Source organism: Musa acuminata, unplaced genomic scaffold (genome assembly GCF_036884655.1).
Source record: "Musa acuminata AAA Group cultivar baxijiao unplaced genomic scaffold, Cavendish_Baxijiao_AAA HiC_scaffold_37, whole genome shotgun sequence".
Taxonomy (NCBI): Eukaryota; Viridiplantae; Streptophyta; class Magnoliopsida; order Zingiberales; family Musaceae; genus Musa; species Musa acuminata.
The window spans coordinates 557,501-565,000 of record NW_027020319.1 but is presented as its reverse complement, the minus strand read 5'-3'; positions in this window follow the sequence as shown (position 1 = coordinate 565,000).

The window sequence follows — 7,500 nt, the reverse complement described above, 5'->3', positions numbered from 1 at the left end:
ACCGCACCACGCAAGAACAGCCCAAAAACAGGCCAAAACAGCCCAAAAACGGGCCAAAACAGGCCATTTTTGGCTGCGCGAGCGAGCGGCGAGCGGCGAACAGTGAGCGAAGCGTGAGGCAGCACCGTCCCTGCTATACGAAAGCCCCATCCAGCCCTGTGCCACCCGGGGGGTTCCAGGGTGCTGAGATGGCTGACGTTTTGCTCCGCTCTCGACGGTCACCGCGCAACGCAAGAACAGGCCAAAAACTGGCCAAAACGGCCCAAAAACGGGCCAAAACTGGCCATTTTTGGCTGCGCGAGCGAGCGGCGAGTGGCGGACAGCAAGCGAAGCGAGAGGCAGCACCATCCCTGCTATACGAAAGCCCCATCCAGCCCTGTGCCACCCGGGGGGTTCCAGGGTGCTGAGATGGCTGACATTTTGCTCCGCTCACGACGGTCGCCGCACCACGCAAGAACAGCCCAAAAACAGGCCAAAACGGCCCAAAAACGGGCCAAAACTGGCCATTTTTGGCTGCGCGAGCGAGCGGCGAGCGGCGGACAGCGAGCGAAGCGAGAGGCAGCACCGTCCCTGCTATACGAAAGCCCCATCCAGCCCTGTGCCACCCGGGGGGTTCCAGGGTGCTGAGATGGCTGACGTTTTGCTCCGCTCACGATGGTCACCGCACCACGCAAGAACAGCCCAAAAACAGGCCAAAACAGCCCAAAAACGGGCCAAAACAGGCCATTTTTGGCTGCGCGAGCGAGCGGCGAGCGGCGAACAGTGAGCGAAGCGTGAGGCAGCACCGTCCCTGCTATACGAAAGCCCCATCCAGCCCTGTGCCACCCGGGGGGTTCCAGGGTGCTGAGATGGCTGACATTTTGCTCCGCTCACGACGGTCGCCGCGCCACGCAAGAACAGCCCAAAAACAGGCCAAAACAGCCCAAAAACGGGCCAAAACAGGCCATTTTTGGCTGCGCGAGCGAGCGGCGAGCGGCGAACAGCGAGCGAAGCGTGAGGCAGCACCGTCCCTGCTATACGAAAGCCCCATCCAGCCCTGTGCCACCCGGGGGGTTCCAGGGTGCTGAGATGGCTGACATTTTGCTCCGCTCACGACGGTCGCCGCGCCACACAAGAACAGCCCAAAAACAGGCCAAAACAGCCCAAAAACGGGCCAAAACAGGCCATTTTTGGCTGCGCGAGCGAGCGGCGAGCGGCGAACAGCGAGCGAAGCGTGAGGCAGCACCGTCCCTGCTATACGAAAGCCCCATCCAGCCCTGTGCCACCCGGGGGGTTCCAGGGTGCTGAGATGGCTGACATTTTGCTCCGCTCACGACGGTCGCCGCGCCACGCAAGAACAGCCCAAAAACAGGCCAAAACAGCCCAAAAACGGGCCAAAACAGGCCATTTTTGGCTGCGCGAGCGAGCGGCGAGCGGCGAACAGCGAGCGAAGCGTGAGGCAGCACCGTCCCTGCTATACGAAAGCCCCATCCAGCCCTGTGCCACCCGGGGGGTTCCAGGGTGCTGAGATGGCTGACGTTTTGGTCCGCTCTCGACGGTCACCGCGCAACGCAAGAACACGCCAAAAACTGGCCAAAACGGCCCAAAAACGGGCCAAAACTGGCCATTTTTGGCTGCGCTAGCGAGCGGCGAGTGGCGGACAGCGAGCGAAGCGAGAGGCAGCACCGTCCCTGCTATACGAAAGCCCCATCCAGCCCTGTGCCACCCGGGGGGTTCCAGGGTGCTGAGATGGCTGACATTTTGCTCCGCTCACGACGGTCGCCGCGCCATGCAAGAACAGCCCAAAAACAGGCCAAAACGGCCCAAAAACGGGCCAAAACTGGCCATTTTTGGCTGCGCGAGCGAGCGGCGAGCGGCGGACAGCGAGCGAAGCGAGAGGCAGCACCGTCCCTGCTATACGAAAGCCCCATCCAGCCCTGTGCCACCCGGGGGGTTCCAGGGTGCTGAGATGGCTGACGTTTTGCTCCGCTCACGATGGTCACCGCACCACGCAAGAACAGCCCAAAAACAGGCCAAAACAGCCCAAAAACGGGCCAAAACAGGCCATTTTTGGCTGCGCGAGCGAGCGGCGAGCGGCGAACAGTGAGCGAAGCGTGAGGCAGCACCGTCCCTGCTATACGAAAGCCCCATCCAGCCCTGTGCCACCCGGGGGGTTCCAGGGTGCTGAGATGGCTGACGTTTTGCTCCGCTCTCGACGGTCACCGCGCAACGCAAGAACAGGCCAAAAACTGGCCAAAACGGCCCAAAAACGGGCCAAAACTGGCCATTTTTGGCTGCGCGAGCGAGCGGCGAGTGGCGGACAGCAAGCGAAGCGAGAGGCAGCACCGTCCCTGCTATACGAAAGCCCCATCCAGCCCTGTGCCACCCGGGGGGTTCCAGGGTGCTGAGATGGCTGACATTTTGCTCCGCTCACGACGGTCGCCGCACCACGCAAGAACAGCCCAAAAACAGGCCAAAACGGCCCAAAAACGGGCCAAAACTGGCCATTTTTGGCTGCGCGAGCGAGCGGCGAGCGGCGGACAGCGAGCGAAGCGAGAGGCAGCACCGTCCCTGCTATACGAAAGCCCCATCCAGCCCTGTGCCACCCTGTCACGGACAAACTTCTCAACAAGATGTTGGATGTAATGCTTATGTGTGTCCGTGTCTTTTGGCATGTTCATGCCCTGTATAGAATGTAAAGGGGCGGCCGAAGGCTTATAAGTCCCATTTTAGTTGGGTGGTGGCCTCTTTAGGCTTGTAAATAAAGGTTGTGTCATGTGGACACGTGCGAGAGCTTTTCGGTCTGTAATGGACCATTTTACCCTTTGTTGTGCCACTGTTCAGAGCTTGTAAAGTCTGTTTGTAATTTGCATTGTCTATGAAGTGTTTTTCGGACATGTTTGCTTGTGGATCTCGTTTGAGGCGTTCTCTCTAACCCGTTCTCTCTTTTGATGGTCCTAAGGGACAATGGGAGGCTTCGGGGAGGCTGACCTTTGCGGACGGACACGCAAGGGTGCCGCACGACTTAGGCAAAACCAGCTAAGTCCGTGTCATATGGTATCAGAGCGGGACAAGCACTCATAGAAACACTTGACATGCAAACGTGGGGGACCTAGCGGGGCTGCGTTGAGGGCAGTCAGCACACGCGCGACCGTTTGAGGGAAAACGGGCATGGAGATGTAGGGAAAGGAGTCGCTCAGAGGAGCGGGCATCCGAGATTGGCATTCAGAGGAATGGCCAACCCTTCGCGCAAGAGGCACCACGAGAACAGGCAAGCTTGGAAGAATTTGGAGCGCACAAAGGTTGGGATGGCTGAGTTTGAGCTACGGCTCAACGTTGACAACTATACTTGATGGTGCTCTAGGCAAGCGAGGCGCTTGGCAAGAATGAGACCATCCAAGGTGGAATGAGTTGCTCAACGACCAAAAGAGTTTTGCAAAGCTCACAGAGGTGAGGGGAATTGCTAACTCGAAGAATTTGGTACTCATGCATGGGCTTGTATGCGGACGACGGAATGTTCGTGGCCATCCCAAGGCGGCCGAGACTCGGCACCATGGAGCATTGAAACTTTCTCTTCGGCATGTGAAGGATACGTCCGTAGGCGGCTGAAGTGTGCAATGAGTTCAGCATGTTGCTAGACCTTGAGGGATGCAGTGGGGGCTGTATTGACGGGGAGTCGCAATCTAGCAAGTGCGTTTGCAGGAGGCAGAACAATGCACAGTTTGTTTAGCAGATCGGAGTAGTCCAAGGGGATGGTGGTCTCCGAAACGAAGAGAGATGTTGCTCCAACGGGATAAGTCTCAGCACTCCAGAGGGAGAATCATGTGAGACGGACTTCACATGTTGAGGAAGAGTACCTCACAAACAACAACTCCACGAAGCTCAATGGACCGAGCAAGCAGCGAGGAGTTGCCGCATGATCTCGCTTGAGAGAATGCATTGGTGGATGCATTGCGAGATCAAGTGGGGGAGCAACACAAATGAAGGCACACTTGGAGTCGATGTGGAGATCGGACTCAAGGGAGGGCTGACCCGTGGAATGGTGGGCGCGAGGGCCACCATCAACTCAATGCAAAAACGAGGAGCGGAACAACTTGGGTGTAACTTGGCGAAGTACCCAAGCCGCATGAAGGGAGCCAGCAGAGAAGTTGGAACATGGAGCAGAGGCACAGTGCTTTCCTTAGACAGAGGTCAAGGACATGAACTCTTGCAGAGGCAAGAGCAGGATCATGTTGTTCCATGGGTCCTTCATTCCGACGGAGCGGACTCATCTTGCATGGTGCCAAAGACGAAGGGAGCTTCGGGGCACATGCACCTTATCTCGGAGGAGCATTTGAGGGAGGAACTAAGGCGACTCAATTTGCAGAGGCGAAGTTGGGTTCAGAAGGCCTTAACACGGGGCAAGAGGACGCAGAGGCGGGTACTCTTGAAGAATATGCCACAGTGTTGCCATTCGAGTTGCTATGAAGGAAGCGGTGCGCAGCGGAGATTGTGCTGGTAGGGGCAGAGGCCCAGGATCCAGACAATGGTGCACAAATTACAGTGAAGTCAGTGGACTTCGGGAGCTACTAGGCGACGGACTGTCCTAGAGCGGTGCTTCATCTAGGTGTGACCCAAGAGTGGGTGGATGAAGATCGATTGCCAAAGGAGCGAACAAAATCGAAGGTGGAGGAGACCCTGCGATGTATTGGCAGAGGCCACACAGCGGAGGGTTCACAATTCGAGTTTATTCCACAAGGATCAGAATGCAATGGAGATGTCACCAGGAGGCGACATGGTGCAGCGGATCGTGGTGGAACAGTTCGATGGCAATGCGATACACACGACCTTGTCCCGTGAGGGATGTGATCATATGGAGGTATGATCGGGAGCTACTGGGAGCTCCGCTTTGGTGAACAACACGACGGCAAGAAGGGCTATGGATTCAAGGAGTGAAGGCCATGGTACCGCAGAGGCGGGTCTTCCGGGCGTGCACCGAATTTTGCATCGGATGAAAACCTTGGTCATCAGCATATGGGGGCTGGGTTCCACCAAGGGAAAAGTTCGTATGCAAGTACCAGGGAGTCCCATGGGAGGGACTTGATCATGCAGAGGTATGATCGAAGCAGCTGGAGAGTTGGACTGCTCCAGAGCTCATATTCGCTTAAGGGAGCCCGGCAAGTCAGAGGACAAGGCCGAGTAAGCGAACGTTGCTACCAAGGAAGCTATGGAGAACAGAATCGGTGCAAACCCTACAATGCGATGGCAGAGGCCATGCATGGGAGTTGCAGTCTGTCTTTCCATCGACCAAACAGACTGCTTGGAGAACACGGAGGTGTTGGAGCAGGGGGTCGAAAGGGGCGAGGAAGCGACGATGAGTCCAGAGGGACTTAGCTACCCAAAGTCAAGCAATCAGTTAGAATGGAGGTGGACTCAGAGGAGTGCCACGGAGACATCTCTACTGATCGTGAAGAAAAGGGATTCAGATGCGAGGCGACGGATAGTAGGGCCATGGGCATGGCAGCGCCATGGTACCGCAGAGGCGGGACTTCCGTCAAAGTCATTGATCCCTTGCTCTCACGGAGGGAGAGCGTTTGGTCGTGAAAGGGGCCGAGGAGGTGGAGTATGCAGAGGCAATCTCCAAGTACCGAGACAAGGCTGAAGGGCAGAGGCCAAGAAACTTCGTAAGACCGGTGTCAACAAGTTTCTCATCAAGATAGCCGTAAGTGAAGGACTTCGGGTCATGCAAGAGTGCACGACCAAGGAACGAAGCAAGCAGTACGCGGTGCTGTACCTTTGCTACTCAGTGGAGTAGGCGGCAGGGTTGATGGAGAAGACGGTACAATCCCAGAGGCGACCTCATCTATTAGAGAATTACTCCAAGTTGGGGTGGAAACTTCCTGCATTCCAGAAGTTCAATGGCTTTGAGAAGGTGAATCACAGTAACTAACTCAACGCAAGGAGTGCAAACACTTCAAGTGCTTCAGAAGTGTGAGCAAAGAGCAGGCGAAGGCCAGTAACCAGCTCGATGCATGAAGTACAACCTCGAGGAGGCGGGCGAAGTCAAGTAACCTTTGCCTTCTCAACTCTTAAGAGAATGGGCGAAACCGAGTACCCCAATTCTCTTATCTATCCAGCAGAGGAGCTCTGCACAAGTTCAAAGACCCTTCGAAGATAATGGAAGACAATAGTTGTCAAATCCTCACCAACGGTTATCAGTGCTACTGAGAGTAGATTGTCCGCCTCATTTCCCAACGAAATGCCAATCGAAAGCGGAAGTGATGCGAACCTACTTGGATGTGACAACTAACTGAAAGAAGAGTCAATGGACAGATTTTGTGGAGGAAGGACCCAAAAACTTCAGAAGTTTGCGAGGCGATGCTCGTTAAAGCTCCAACAAGCATCCACCCAGTTCAAGCAGCATGTGGGAATTTTGAGAGACTGGCGCAGTAAAGATGGTCTTTTCCTTCATCTGGGAGATCCGCAGGAATCAACAAGGATCAACACAACTCAGCCAACCCCACACCACAGTCAGAGTCATTGGTGAGTTGAAGCAGCATGGCGGATCAAAGTTCGACTACTCAAAAATAGCAGCGGAGAGCAGCTGGGAGCCAGGAGGCGCATTGCAGCTGGAGCAGAAGATTGAAGACTCAGCAAAGGCGAAGAGTTGCAGTGTTCACAAAGGCTTCGACGAGGACGTCGAAGGGATAAGTGGGGGAGAATGTCACGGACAAACTTCTCAACAAGATGTTGGATGTAATGCTTATGTGTGTCCGTGTCTTTTGGCATGTTCATGCCCTGTATAGAATGTAAAGGGGCGGCCGAAGGCTTATAAGTCCCATTTTAGTTGGGTGGTGGCCTCTTTAGGCTTGTAAATAAAGGTTGTGTCATGTGGACACGTGCGAGAGCTTTTCGGTCTGTAATGGACCATTTTACCCTTTGTTGTGCCACTGTTCAGAGCTTGTAAAGTCTGTTTGTAATTTGCATTGTCTATGAAGTGTTTTTCGGACATGTTTGCTTGTGGATCTCGTTTGAGGCGTTCTCTCTAACCCGTTCTCTCTTTTGATGGTCCTAAGGGACAATGGGAGGCTTCGGGGAGGCTGACCTTTGCGGACGGACACGCAAGGGTGCCGCACGACTTAGGCAAAACCAGCTAAGTCCGTGTCAACCCGGGGGGTTCCAGGGTGCTGAGATGGCTGACGTTTTGCTCCGCTCACGATGGTCACCGCACCACGCAAGAACAGCCCAAAAACAGGCCAAAACAGCCCAAAAACGGGCCAAAACAGGCCATTTTTGGCTGCGCGAGCGAGCGGCGAGCGGCGAACAGTGAGCGAAGCGTGAGGCAGCACCGTCCCTGCTATACGAAAGCCCCATCCAGCCCTGTGCCACCCGGGGGGTTCCAGGGTGCTGAGATGGCTGACATTTTGCTCCGCTCACGACCGTCGCCGCGCCACGCAAGAACAGCCCAAAAACAGGCCAAAACAGCCCAAAAACGGGCCAAAACAGGCCATTTTTGGCTGCGCGAGCGAGCGGCGAGCGGCG